Source organism: Hyaena hyaena, unplaced genomic scaffold (assembly GCF_003009895.1).
Source record: "Hyaena hyaena isolate Hyena2069 unplaced genomic scaffold, ASM300989v1 scaffold_305, whole genome shotgun sequence".
NCBI lineage: Eukaryota > Metazoa > Chordata > Mammalia > Carnivora > Hyaenidae > Hyaena > Hyaena hyaena.
The window spans coordinates 381,106-395,808 of NW_024080938.1; positions in this window are offsets into that span (position 1 = coordinate 381,106).

The following is a 14,703-nucleotide window of genomic DNA, read 5'->3' on the forward strand; positions in this document are numbered from 1 at the left end:
GAATGAAGTTGTGGTTACACAGTCTATGACCTCCTTTGACTCTAGGATTCCCTAATATGACATAAAAGTTAGTGAGGGCTAATTTGATACATGGATAGACTTTACCATTGGATAATTGGAAGCAAATTAAGATTTTTTTTTTTTGTTATAGGACATGATCTGTGATGTTAAAATATGCTCTAACCACTCATACAACAGTGCACTGGAAGCATCTGCCGAGAGGACTAGTTGGCAACACAGCAGAATGAAGAGCTAGGTCTTGCCTCTGGCTCTACCATTCACTAGCTGTGTGTGACCTTTGGAAGATGATGTCACTCATTTGCTGCCATGCATGCATTTCATTCATTGGGGAATAATTTAGTGTGTGCTTTCCATCTCACAGGGACACTGCTGAACAATGGGGAAGTGGTGTAAATAGTTGCTGACCATATGTAACCAACACCTAGTGTTTATGATGGAGAAAGTGTTGAATGATATAGAGGTTAAAGGATGCACAAAACTAGTCTTCAGGGTTCAAGGAAGTGATATTGAGGCTTCCCAGCAAAAGATGTAAAATGAGCCCCCATTTTCCCACCCACGGAAAACAAGAAGTAGGGAGGGCATTTTGCTAAGTTTCCTAAGAGCACAAGTAAGAGGAATGTATGGGAAATGTTTAGAAGCTGTAAATGCTAAATAAAGATAGGGTATTACGCTTCCAAGAAAAAAAAATGGCAGATCTTCATGGTTGATTGGATATGGAGGAATGATAAAGTCATAAGGAAAAGCAGGCTATAGTTTTCAACCTGGAGAAAGGAAAGATGTGAGATATTTTTAAATTATTTGAAACCAAGTGGAATGGTTTAAGAACAGCCATTTGTTGGCTGAGGAGAAGGGGGAACGATGAGAATGATGTTGACTTTTGAGGTGATCTATGACTATATGATGAAGGCATCTGAGACAGGTACGGCTCAGATACAGGGAATAAAAAGGAATTACCAACATAAGATGATGTCTGGGAGCAAGGTCAATGTTTAGATAAAGAAATGTAGAACAGCTTTTCTTATCTTGATTTTAAAAAGAATGCTAGAACATTGGAATTGTATATCCCCCACACAAAGCTGAAGCCAAAAGCCGGCAGGCTGTCTGATGGCTACTTTGTTTTGTGATGGGTATTTCTGGCTGCAGAATGAAGGCCTGCGGGGGGAGGGGGGGGAGGCGCTGGAGGGAGGACCCAGAGACCATAGCTCTGATGCCTGGTTTAATGGACCCACAGATAAGGATTTGTAATCTGCTAGCTGAAGAATTGTGGGTGAGAAGAAAGCAATTGATTGAGCCCTGGGGAAAGCCCACACTTGGTGGGCAGGAATTAAAAATAGTTGGGGAATGATGAATAAAACATTCTGGATAGATTTCCTTAGCGTGAGACAAGGTGCATGCAAGTCTGGTTTTCTGCTCTGCTCTATGTCAAAGGGTGAGGGTATTCAGTCCATTCCACCCAAGACTTGTGTAGAGGAAGAAAGTAGCATGTGAGACAGAGCATTTGCAGGGAACGTAGGGCTCCTAGGGAGGCTTGTGCATTGTGCACATCTAATGTTTTTGTTGGAGCCATTTCCAATTATTTAATGTTTGAATCTAATCATTGCCTTGATTTAGCAAATCAAAGATTTTTTTTTCCCCTCAAGGGCAAAATACCTTCATTTTATTTTCTTCTCCATAATTAGGTAATTTCTTAATTAGTAATGTTCAGTTTATCCAATCTGAAATGACACATTTTATTCCTTTTTATAAAAGCTTGCATATACACACCCAGCCCCCGCCTGATGGCAGAGTACTTGTCACTCCTGCGCTCTTTTGTGTCCCTGAGCTCTGTCTCTCCCCTTCGCTCTCTTTCTCACTTGGTGAGAGATTCGGCATCTCCAGCAGTTCTTCCTGAGCAGTGGGGAATCCAGCTGTGTCATCTCACACTGTTTGACTTCCTGGTGGCTTTAATTAGCATAAAGGAATTTCTCCTCAGACGGGATGTCACACTGTGACTTTGCGCCTGGTGGGCAACTCTAGTTTTTGGTCTTTCACACTTAGCAGGCAGGAGGTAGGGTATCTGCTGGAGAGCCACCCCCGTGGGCTTGGCTGTGGCATTCCTTAAGGCCCCCGAAGTACTTCGCACCTGAGGCTGGGCTGAGGCCAGGCTGCAGGGAGTTTGCATGGAGTATGCCCCCTTTCTATTTTTGCAGGATTTCTCCCTCTGCTTGATTAAGCACAGCGTCAGATGTCACTTCCCTCATGTCAACCTGCTGTAGGCTCCAGGAAATGGTAGGGGTCTAAGCAAAGGCTCGTCTGATTGGACTGAACACCATATTTAAGTGCTACGGCCATTTCTGTGTCGGGCTGTCTTGTCTGCCACCAAGGCTAACAATTCCTGACAGCAACCTTCTCCACCAAACAGCTCAGTCAACCAGTGAGCACTTCCTGAGTTCCTGGTAGGAGTCAGCTTTATGAAAACCTTACAGGGAAAGCAGAGAGAGCACTGAAGAAGGAATTATTTGGTGCAAGGTTTCAGGATCCCTCTGCATATGAGTCCAGCCGTCCGAGATAACTTTACCTGAGACCCGGGCTGGGTGCAAAGAGGGGAGCTTTACCCGGTCTGTGGCTGCTGCTCTTTCCTGACCACAGGCCATCTGCCACTTTCTTCCTCCCCAACTCCTCTGCAGCCTGGTAGCAAGGAAGATAATGATCCAGTGCCCCAATGAGGCACAATTAATGTTAAAGTAATAGAACAATAATGCCTGCCTGTGATGGGGACTTTGAAATCTCCATGAAAGGCCCACAGAAGTACAGAAGTACGGCTATTATTAGCATTTATGTAGCGCATTTCATCTTCAAAGCACTTTGCAAATATTAACTAATGAACACAGAATACTGTCTTTTTTCTCCCCTCCAGGAGCCTCTGATGAGTTTCCACTAAAATGGAAATACTGCTCCATGACATAGAGGCCAAGGAAACTCCTCTCAGTGACCGTCTTCAGTCTGTTTAGGGACTGTCCATGGAAAGGAGCCACAACACTGCCATTTCCCCATGGGTGGTTAGGAAATCAGAGCACCAGCTCAGACCAGTGCTGTCCAATAGAAGTATAATGTGCACCACATATGTGATTCCAATTGTCTAGGACCACTCTTTAAAAAAGTAAATAGGTGAAATTGGCCTTAGTAAGTTAGTTTACATGATCTATCCACAATATTATAATTGTAACAACATAAATTTATTAATGAGATAGTTTACACTTTTTTTGGTACCGTCTTTGGAATCAGCATATATTTTATACTGTGAGCATATCTCCGTCTGCACTAGCCACATTTCTCATGCCCAATCGCCACATGTAGACAGTGGCTACTGTATAGGATAGCATAGATCTAGACCATCTTTGAGAAGGAAAGCTCAGAATGCCTGGTGGTGTCATCCAGGGCTATAACACACATGGCAGAGTGGGACCATTGTCAAGTGTGGATCATAGTCGAACAAACCTAAAATCCCATCCTGATTCAGAAACCAATGAGCTGTGTGACACTGGGCTTATTATTTAACACATTTGAACTTCCTCATGTAGAACTCTGAGTGCTACTACATCCATTGTCACAGTTTGTATGAGGATTAGATGAGATTATTTTTGTAAAACATTTAGTGCAGTAGCTAGCATGTAATGACAATGCAATGAAAAGTAGCTATTGTTATCTGATCAAAGCGAGCTCTTATTTCAGGACCTTGACTCTATCCCATTCTCCACTAGCATCAAACACATCCTAGTTCTTCCTCTGCATTTGGTTGGGTTTTGGCAATGGGGTGGATAGATGCATTCTCTCAGCCTCAACCCACAGTGGTCTGTGTTCTCCACAAGGATATATACTCAGAGCTTTGTATGGCCAGGACAAGGAGCCTTTGTAGGGTCACATAATTTGAAAAGAGGAAGCTAAAAGGGGGCTGGAATCCGAAAATTATTTCTGCAAGTGTCTTGGAGCCTCTAATTACTTTCCACGGTCTACTTCTTAACAAGAAACACTAGCCCTTCTGTAACTCTTGCCTACCTTTAACCTGACCTTCCCCCTCCCATGATGTGGACACCCCATTGCCTTTATATAGAAAAGTTCTTCAAACTCAACCTATAGATCTTGTGTTAACTTTGATCCCAGCACTTGGAGCGTATCATTGCATTTACTCGTTCAGGGAAGAGTTGAGCATGCACTAGCTTCTCAATAAACGCTTACTGAATCTTTGCTAGGTCACAGAGAAGGTATGGGACATAGCGGCCAGGAGCATTCAGGCCAGCCCCCCATACCCCCAATGTGCATATCGTGGATGCTCTTCACTCTCTCAACCTGAAGCTCAACGTTGTCCAATGTTATTTATACCAACAATACCTTCAGTTTAAGTCATTTTAAGATAAGAAACATCAATGGAATTATAACTTGTCCTGTTTTTAACCGTATCACTTCTAGAGATATCCTTTCAGCAAGAAGCTTTCATACTCTAAAACATTTCTTACAGCTTCTCAACTCGGGAAGTGGACCTCTTACTCGCAATCCTAGATATTCTAATACAGAAGGTGCCCTAGCTCAAGCTCTCCCATTTACAAAGGAGGATACCAGTGCTCAGCTACTGAGCTGGTAACTGACCCTTGACCTAAACCACCCACTGGTCATAGTTCTCTGACTTGATAAACCTAAAATGACCATAGCATCCAAGTGTCGATGTGGAAGTTCTTCTCTGGTCCCTAATGGATGTCTCTATTTGTTTAGGACCACAAGGAAGAATCGTGTGGGGGCTGTTGAGCCTGGGTTCATTTTCATAACACGATGATCTCTACAAGCAGATGCGTGCAATGTGCTCTGACGTTTGCCACGTCTGGTAAAGCAGCTTGGGTGCTGGTGCTGACACAAGCATTGTTGCTCTGCCCTCCTGTCTGAGCTGAATATGTTTTATTCCTTCCTCCTTGCTTTCCCCTTCCCCTCCTTTCTCCTCATTTTCCTTTCTTGCATTTTACTTACCTGCCTTGGCTCTCATTTCCCTCCCCCCATGTAAATGTCTGATGCTAGGGCTACAGAATAATCAACTACCTCTTAGGAGAGGGGGTGGAAAAAATAGGAATTGATTTTCATGAGATCAACTGGTCCAAGTTGGACTCTTACCTAGTAGGGTTCCTTGCCTCCAGGAATTTCCTCTGGTGGGCTCTTCAGAGCAAAACACAAAAGCACAAAACACAACGACCAATTGTACAGAACTATTTGTAGGGAAAGATAGTATGGTCGGGTGGGGAAAGGAATTCTTTGTGACCCCTGAGGTGGCCAGCCAAAGCTACGGAGTCCCTGAAGCATGAAATTTGATTACTCTTATCTCGGTGCACAGCTCCTGATAACTGCTGTCTGTCATTCAATTACCCAGCACCCTCAACAAATGTCTGCAGCAGCAGGTAAAACAGCATTAGAGTGCAACACTCCACCTTCCTCATGTGGTCCTTCTGAAATGGCAACAGACCATGGGCACCATGGAAATGGCCTGGCCAGGGACGACCAAGTGCTTTGTTACTCCTAGGCATTTCTATTAAATGATTGCTTTTTTCGGCTTTGAAGATTGTGTTGACTCCCTCCTCAGATCAGATATTTAAGAATGGCTTGAAGAAATTCCAAGGTGATTAAGGAATTTGGAGAATAAAAACCTCCAAAGAAAGGCTAAAGAACTAGCATTATTTAACATGGAGGAGAGAGGCTGAGGGTGATTTACTATCTTCAAATGTGCAGAAAGGCTCACAAGTTGGGAGATGATCAGCCGCTCTGAACTATATCCTGAAATCAAAACAAGAGGAATTGGGTCCCCACAGACTGCAGGAGACAAGTGCTGGGCTGGACAGTTGGGAGGCCTATTCGCAGTCATGTCCCTTCCATTAGAAGTTCTTTGTGTGACTTTGGATATGTCCCTTAGCTTTCTGGGCTTCACGCTAGATGGTCTGCTTTATTTCCTGCATTGTTGTGATTCTATGAGTCATTATGTTAAAACAGTGGGTAGACTGAAAAATAGCAAGTTTTCAACAGTTGGTAGAATACTGCCCAGAAGCAAAGAACCTGCTAAATACTCTTTCAAGGGGTTTTTAAAGGCAATTTCTAAAGATTTTGTCAGTTACTTAAAAAATGGGAACTGGGATGTTTTTGAGAGAATTGTGGAATTTGACTCTTTCAAAGAAGAACTGGGAACAACATCAGCTTCCACTAAGATGGCAAACCCCCCAGCAATTCTGAGCTGTGCCCCTATAATAGTATTCCCATTGTCTTGGAGCCGGAGATGGTTTAGTTGGGATGTTTGTCCCTCTCCAGGTTAACGCTGGTGGCAGTTCAGTTGCACAACCATTCCAATTATCTAGCACATGACAGGAACTAGAGAGCAGGAAAGAACAGCTGTGTTGATTGTTCTGAGTCTTGTCTAACATGAGCCAGCCAATGGTCTGGGCCTTTGACACGCCCTGGGCAATCTGGGTTTTATCAGCAAGGGAGGAAAGACTTTTCCTTTACCCTCTCTTGTTCTATAACTAGGACCTATGATTTGAGCTGACAAGATACAGTTTGATTGGAGAAAAGCATACACATTTTACTTGATGTTAATATTTATTTATTTTTATTTTCTTAACATTTTATTTTATTTTTTGAGAGACAGAGACAGAGCACAAGTAGGGAAGGGGCAGAGAGAGAGAGGAAGACACAGAATCCAAAGCAGGCTCCAGGCTCCAAGGTGTCAGCGCAGAGCCCGATGTGGGGCCCGAACCCATAAATGTGAGATTATGACATGAGCTAAAGTCAGATGCTCAATCAACTGAGCCACCCAGGCACCCCTTGATGTTAGTATTTTTTACATGACACTGGAGGGCTTCATAGAAAGAAGTGGTTAGGCCCAGGGGCTTATCTACCACTGTAATAAAGAGTGATACATTGTGGACACATGACAAGACACAGTAAAAAGGGGTTTGGGTGAGGGACAGTAAAGTTTTGGATAGTGACTAGAAAATACATGAGGGAAACTAGTGAAAAGCCAGTGTTATTTTAGTATGTTTCTTTGTACAGATCCATTTTGGTGCTGACTCCCAGTCCTTGGTGAGAAGAATGTGCTTCTCTTTCTAGTACAGGGAAATTTTCTAACGGGAAATTTCATGTCCTGCATTTAGGTAGAAAAGGAGGGGGTGAAGAGACCCCTCTGTGCACCTGCTGTTTCTCAAGTGCCTTTAGCCCAAAATAATCAATGTGACAACATGGTATATTTTGGGGGAGCACATTCTGAACCCCCTCACATCCTTCCTACAAAGGATAGTGCAGCAGCTGGGAAATGCAGCTGCATCTTCACCCTCCATGACCCTTCCCTCCAGTCCAAAAGGAAGTGCTGCACCTATTTTGGCCCATAATTTCTTTGGATATATTTCCACAAAAGTTGCTTTTGTTCATTGTAAAGGAAGCTCTCTGTTACACAGTCCATTGTGGGATGGCCACATCAGGCCACCAGGCTAAGAGGAACCCCAAAGAATGGCCCAAGCACTCAGGTGCCATGACAGCAGAAGCAGGTGTTATTTAGCAGAAGTCAACAGTACCCCTGACGCAATTCCAGCTACAAAGGCAGTATATCCTAATTAACTGCAAATGCCTTGCTCATAAACCTGTCAGCACTGGGCTCTAATGTCTGTACTTTTAATGATGCATTTGATTAGTAGGTAATTTTATTCACTTGGTGGCAGTCAGACCTGGTTAGTGAGGGTCTCTTCCCCTGCTCTTTCTCCACCTTTTCTCTCCTGTTCAAAACATTTATAAAATTGTGATGCCCCAAACTATCTGATAAGTAAATAAATAAATCTACAAAGCAATGTCACAATATCTGCTCAACACCAGCCTGTGTGTGTGTGTGTGTGTGTGTGTGTGTGTGTGTGTGCATTTGCTGTGTATGTAATGGGGTCTAGTGAAGAGTGATTTTTCTAATTTCTCATAGGGGTCCATACTTGGAATCTCTTCTTTTCAAGCCTAATATTCTCTGTACTCCAAGTCCAAATAATAAACATGACTTCACAGAGCATCACATGTTGCAGATGGATTCCATGTTCTTTTATTTCATTTACCTCTAGCAATATACCCACAAGATAGTTGTGCCTCTGATGAAGGAAAGGAAATTCAGAGATGAGATCATCTGTCTTGGGGACCCAGTCAGTAAGTCAGGAATTCAAAACCAATCCCAGTTTAAATCTCAGGCTTTCTCTCCCACACCATATACTTCTTTCCAAAAAATAGTTTTCTTTTCTCATTGAAAATGAAACATGAGGCTGACCTGCACTGGTAATTGTTTCTAAAAGACACCTAGGGAGCAGGTGCGGCTGGTCACAGTCAAGATTCTGCACCTCTTGGATCTCATTTCTTGCTGTGGAAGCATAAGTTCATGTTTAAGGTAACTAAAAATTTAATTTGAGAGTACCTCCAGGAGCCGACATGAATTGTACTCCGCCTCTCTCCCTCCCCGGGCCCGCCCCTCCCCCCACCCCTCGGTTCTTTCTGATGGTGCGTGGTCTTCTCCATGCAGGATCTGGAGCCTCTTGCATTTCCAGATTCCATTCCTCTCTCCTAACTTTTGTTCACTTTGCATGGCTTTTACACGTATCCGCTGACTTACTCTACATGTACTGTAGGCACAGTATTACCGCCTGAAGGAAACTGTGCTCTCAAGGTCATCTCGCCCAAGGTTATGTAGCAGGTGAGTGGAGGGGCCCCTAGCACGACTCCGTTGTCTGAGGTCTCCATTGCTGCTTGCGTGAATAAGCATGTTGCTAGCAGGTATCTGATATGCTTTACACTGGGTTAGGTGCTATGAAAGGCACCACAGGAGAAATAAGAAATGATACATAATTTTTAACTCGGGTTCCCAGAAGAAGAGCACTTCTCTAAGTTACCATTTAACATCTGTATGTCAAGGCACACACACTGTCACTTAGAAATTTCTAAACACCATGGCCTGAGTATGGAGTGTTCTGTACTCCTAACTCTCTTACCCTCATTTGTAGTTGAAGGTTGTAAAGGTTAAGTGGCTTTGATTTGTGTGTTGGTTGGTGGTCGGTGGCAGATCAGGGATTTTACCCCAGGTTTTGGAGCCCAGGGACCAAAACCTGTACCTCCTTGTCTGTATTCATCAAGGGGCAAAAGAGGAGAAGAGTCTGCTGTACCCATCTCCTTGGAGCTTAATTTTTATTCTGAAATGTTTCAAGCCTAGCTACTCTTTAGGTGGTTGATTATACTTCTATGAAATCTCCATTTGAAGGAAAATTGTATCATGTGTTAGAACAGTGAAGAGAAGAACTCATGACCTTGCATTGCTTTGTATTATGTCGCCTTCCCTGATATTCTCTTGTGCAGCTAGCAGGGAGTTTGACACATTGAGTCAGACAGCCCCTTATTATTAAATCTGTTTGCAAATGTGTGGAAAGTGCCCTGCACACCCACCCTCGTTATGAGTGGTGGCAGGTCGTGGATATGAATCATAGGCTCCTAGAAGCACTTGCCTTCTCCCTTTCTTTAAATCAGATTGTCAACATTTCAGAAACAGTAATGGTAATAATGCCAGGCCATCAGAGCCATTGAGCAGCATCCTGCAACATGGGGGCAGACCACTTTGAAGAAGTGGACAGCTAGGTGAAAAAGGTTCACCCTTCAGTGAAATAGGTTCCACCTCACCCTGAGTATGTTGAAAGGGGGGACTATGTGCATACCATCTACTTTTATGATGCCCTTGAATGTATGGAATTAATTAACTGAGTTATGATTGCCAAACATTCTAGAAATGTGAAGTGCTGGATAAGGCCTTGTTAAAATAATAATCTCAAACTAAGCAGGTTTGAGTGCAGTGAGTGCCCAGGGGAAAGGCCCCTTGGGAAAGCCTCTCACTCCAGTTCTGGTTCAAAGCCTGTGTTTTGTTCCTTAGGTCAGCATCCCTCCCTCCGAGTCTACAGGGAGGTCAAGAGAGGAAGAAGAGGGGAAAAGAATGAGATATAACAGCTGCTGGCTCTCCAGTGCCTTGCCCTGACCAATAGCCAGAGTGGAGTGTGAACGCCTTTTCATGATCTACATTTCATGCAGGGCTGCCGCTTTGCATTCATCCAACTGTCACATGATATCCCCCACCTCTTTGCCACCAATACACTGAGATGAGACTTTTCCTTTCCCCTTAATTTGGAAAATGGTGTTTCCATTCTGCTAAAATTCATTCAGTTCTTCATTCATTCTGCAAATCTCCAAGCAGCTGACTGTGTGCTTAGCAATATGTAGAATTGTATTTGAGATGCATTGGGACAGATTTTTCTAATCCTATGAATTGATCATTTTCCCCCATTCTGGATAAAAATCTTAGCAGGGCATTTTATGAAATATCTAATATAATAAGGGCACTGGCTGAGGCAGTCATGGTAGAATACATGGATATAGTAGGGCTTCTTAGGTGAGGAAACTGAATATTCACACATAAACACCATAAAACTGACAAGGCAATATAAGTTAACTACATTCTGTAAAGGGCTTTGGGGATTTGTTAAAAGAATTGAGAGTCCTAGATGGGTTGTTCTGGGAAGGCTTCAAGGAAGAGGTGAGAACAAGGTAGAGCCTTGGAGGTGCTAAAAACTTGTATTCAGCATCTCCTAGGCTTTGTCCTCCAATAATGAAATGCATTTTAAATGAGTGCTGAACATCTTGTCCTTGCCCCAGGCAACCTGGAAACAGTAACTTCAACAAAAGAAGAGCAATTAAACTGTCCCAGCTGGCTTTCTGGAGTGTCTTTTGCTGTCCCTTTAATGCTCTGGACCTGCTTCTTCTGCGCTGGCCGGCTCCAAGTCCAGCTCCTAGGTGAAGCCTCTTCCTAGTTTTCTGGATTTTTTTTCTCATAAGGAGAAATCTGGCGACGAGGTACAAAAACTTACTGAGAATTATGGGGTGCCATTGGGACACTTTGGTTTTAAATTGAGACCTCAGCACATAAAAAGTCTGCTGCAAACGCAGAGGTTTGGCTTCAGAAATTAAGGGCCGTCATTTTAAACTGATTTCATCTTCCTGGGTCTGTTCTGGCCCCAGCCTAAGGCAGAAGAGGAGGGATATTTTAAAGTGACAGGTTTAAAGAGCCTCCATGTGTGCGGTGCAATCATTTTTCACGTGTAGCCTCCTGCGCTCCTGCTGAGGGGCCCTGCAGGATCCAATCTCCCTCTATAAATTCGTGGGAAGCCCCATGCTGCCTGGAAGCCAGAACCGGCAGGAGGGGCTGCCTGAGGCAGAGTAAGGGAGCAAGAAGAAGGCGCAAAGAAAGGGAGGCTCCGCAGGGCACCGTGCCCTCAGGCATCCGTGCACACCTTGGCTGGTACTGCTGAGCACCAACGAGCACCTCATGGCTGGCCCATCCGAGGTGAGGTGTGGATTCTGTGAATGCATTTGAAAATCGTGTCTGAGAGTCTATTTCCAGGAGGTATAATGGAAAGAGAATAGGAATTAGAAGCAGAAAGCTTGGAATCTAGCCCTATTTTGTTCAGTGCGTGTGCCGTGTTGAACTTCACCAAGCTCTACCTTTCCAAACCTCACCCTCCAGATGCCCCTCCGGGCCCGTTTCAGCGTGGACACCGGGGATAACACCTGCCATGCTCACCTCCCACGTTCCTCCAGTTTCTGGGGGGAACCACTGAGCCCTAGATCTGAAATTGTTTTGTACAGTGCAACGTGGTACAAGGGAATGGCCTTTATCACATTGCCACAGACGCACCTGTAGAAATGGACATCTGTGACTGGGGTGTGCTGTTCTCACAGCATAGCAGTGAATGCCAGTCTCCCCTTAGCATTTACTCAGAGCCATTACTATAATTAATTAATGGGATACTCCCACCTCAAGGGCAAAGGTCTCCTTCCTAATAACGATGAGATCCTCAGCTAAGAAGTGAAGTAACTCCAGCCCCAGCTCTCCAGGCAGAGTCCCCAGGATCCTGGCCTTGGCCATTGCCCTCTGGGCACGAATGGACACTGGGCATGTTGCCCTCTGGGTCAGAGCCGGACCCAACTTCCCTTTGCTTACTGCTACCAGGCCCAGCTCCCAGCCTCAGGAAATCTTAGATGAAGAGATTAAGTCCAGTTCTTGTTTGCCTGGCTCCCGATGAAGCTGTCCCCCCTTGTCCTGTGGGGAGAAGAAAGCTGTCTGGGACAGGCAGGCGGCTCCTGGACACTGGCTCTGCTCCACAGATGCCCTTCGTGTGGGTGGGCCGCAGAATTTCCAGACAGAGCCACAGGGAACCTAGTTTAATGGGTGGGGGTGGAAGAACTGCCTTTTTTCCCTTCCCTCGCTTTAAAACCCTGTGATTTTTCTGAGCAATTCTTAGCTTGCCGGCTGAGCTGCGCAGCTACTGATATATTTAAACTTTCGATATTAAAGATCTCAGAAGCCTCTCCCAGGAAATTACCTCCCCAGTTCAAGTAAGCCAGGTGCCCTCTTGAAATGTGTGGGATTCGTGTCCCCAGCAAAAACCTCTCTTTTCAGACTGGGAGATGGCAGTGCATAGACCTATTACTGGAAATAGATGCATTTATGAATTCCAACATCCTATTAGCGGTGATGATCTGACAAAATCACGAGAATGGAGATATTTGGGTGTAGTGCTGACAGATGATTTATGTGCTCAGATATCACGAGGATGTAGAGTGTGTCTCCAAAGAGACCCTTCAGAAGATGACGCCGGTACAGCCTGGTGGGGGGAGGGGTGCAGGGATCCCATCATTGTGACACAGAGGCTGCCTCGGAGTTCACGAGGTCCCTTCGGGACATTCTTCACAATCATGAAACTCGGGCAGTGACACAAAGGGGTCTGCAGGTACTGGAGGGGAGGGGCAGCTTGTGAGGACAGCAGTCCTCACTCACACACCAGTCTCCTTGAAACAGGTTTGAGCTGACACAGGCAGAGCAGCCAAGGTAAATTTCTTTTCCTCGGATGTAATAATTTAACTGGAATTGATAAAATGAAATATATTTTGGAATCACTATCTACCCCAGTGAGATTGGATCATGACAAGAATATATTGAGCTATGAATGTCTAAATGTGGCTGCTGAGGGACTCCCTCTCCAAATGTCCGTTGGACATGGGTCCTGCTATTATTAATTGCCCGGTTTGGGCTCCTGTGGCTGTGTTGACTGTTTATGCAACCCATTCTCCCTCCCTTTTCCCCCAGAGCAGAGAGTTACCTGGATCTTTATTGGCTTTTATGCCTTCTCAAGCTCCATCCATAAGAGAAAAATTGAATTGGTCCCATTAGCTTGATTTTAGTAGCCATGGAGAAGGAAATGGATTCCAGCCTTGCTTGCCATTTAATTTAGATGTTAAAATATTGCATATGATTGCCCTAGATACCTCACTGCTGCTGCCATAGAGAGTTGGATGTGCACAGGGGAGGGTACCATCAGCCCTTGTAAGGTCATCAGTGGCCCCATTTGTGAAATATCTAGTTAATTAAGCAAAGATGGTCACCAAATTGAATTCCTTCAGGGATAAAAGAAAGATGTTGGGAAGAGAATTTGTCATAGCTGCCTTTCTTCATCTCAACCATCATCATTTGAAGTACATAAAAGGAAGGAAGCTTTGTCCTGGTGGGAAAAAAGCAAATCACCCCTTTCCCCTCACCAACTCATACACAAATTGCAGTATTTTAGAATCATGGACCATAGCTACCTAAGGACAAGAACCATGCCTGCCAGGTTCACTGCCATACCCGTGGGGTCTCTCCCTGTGCCTGAGTGGGGTGGGAGGGGGAGTGGGCTGGAGAGAGCAAAGGTTTGGAGATTTGGGAAGTATATGTTGAAGGAACCATAGGGTTGGTAGATAGTTGGACTATGTCCAACCTACCTATTCCTCAGCTTAAACTCCTACTCAAAGAGGGCCCTGCAGCCAACCGGAAGCTTTCAAATCCCAGCTTTTGCCGCTTAATTGCTGTGCAACCTGCTGCAGATCACCTAACCTCTCTGTGCAGTTTCCTTATCTGTAAAATGTCAGTCCTAATGATACATACTGCATCGGCCTTTTTGTGGGCTAGAATACTTATGGCATGAAAAGTGCTTTGAAGAATATTTAGTGTCCATTATAAACACATTAGTGTCATTTGGTATTATTATTAAACGGTGCTTCCAATTTGCTTTTCATTCATCTGTCCTTATGCCTAATTAAGACAAGAAATGCCAACTTGTAAGAATTTTCGATCTGTTTTGCTATATCTTAAAGCACCTTTTCTTATACCGAACTCACAGAAGGAACACAAATCCTCTATCAAAACTACGTGGGTGATTATGATATGTCTCTGTTCTCTGTGGGCCTCACTTTTGCTTTGTTTTGTATAATGTAGAGGCCAAGCTAGATGGTCCCCACAGGACTCTCTCAGCTCCACTATGGTGATTATGGGCCATCGGAGCAGCAGATCCACTTAAATTATTAGCTAGGTACTGGTGTCTTAACTTTTTAATTCCTACAATAACCCCACTGAGGAGTTTAATTTTTTTTAAAAATTTTAATGTTTATTTTTGAGAGAGAAAGAGAGAGAGAGAGAGAGAGAGAGTGAGCCAGGAAGGAGCAGAGAGAGAGGGAGAAACAGAATCTGAAGCAGGCTCCAGGCTCTGAGCTGTCAGCACAAAGCCTGATGCAGGGCTTAAACCCACG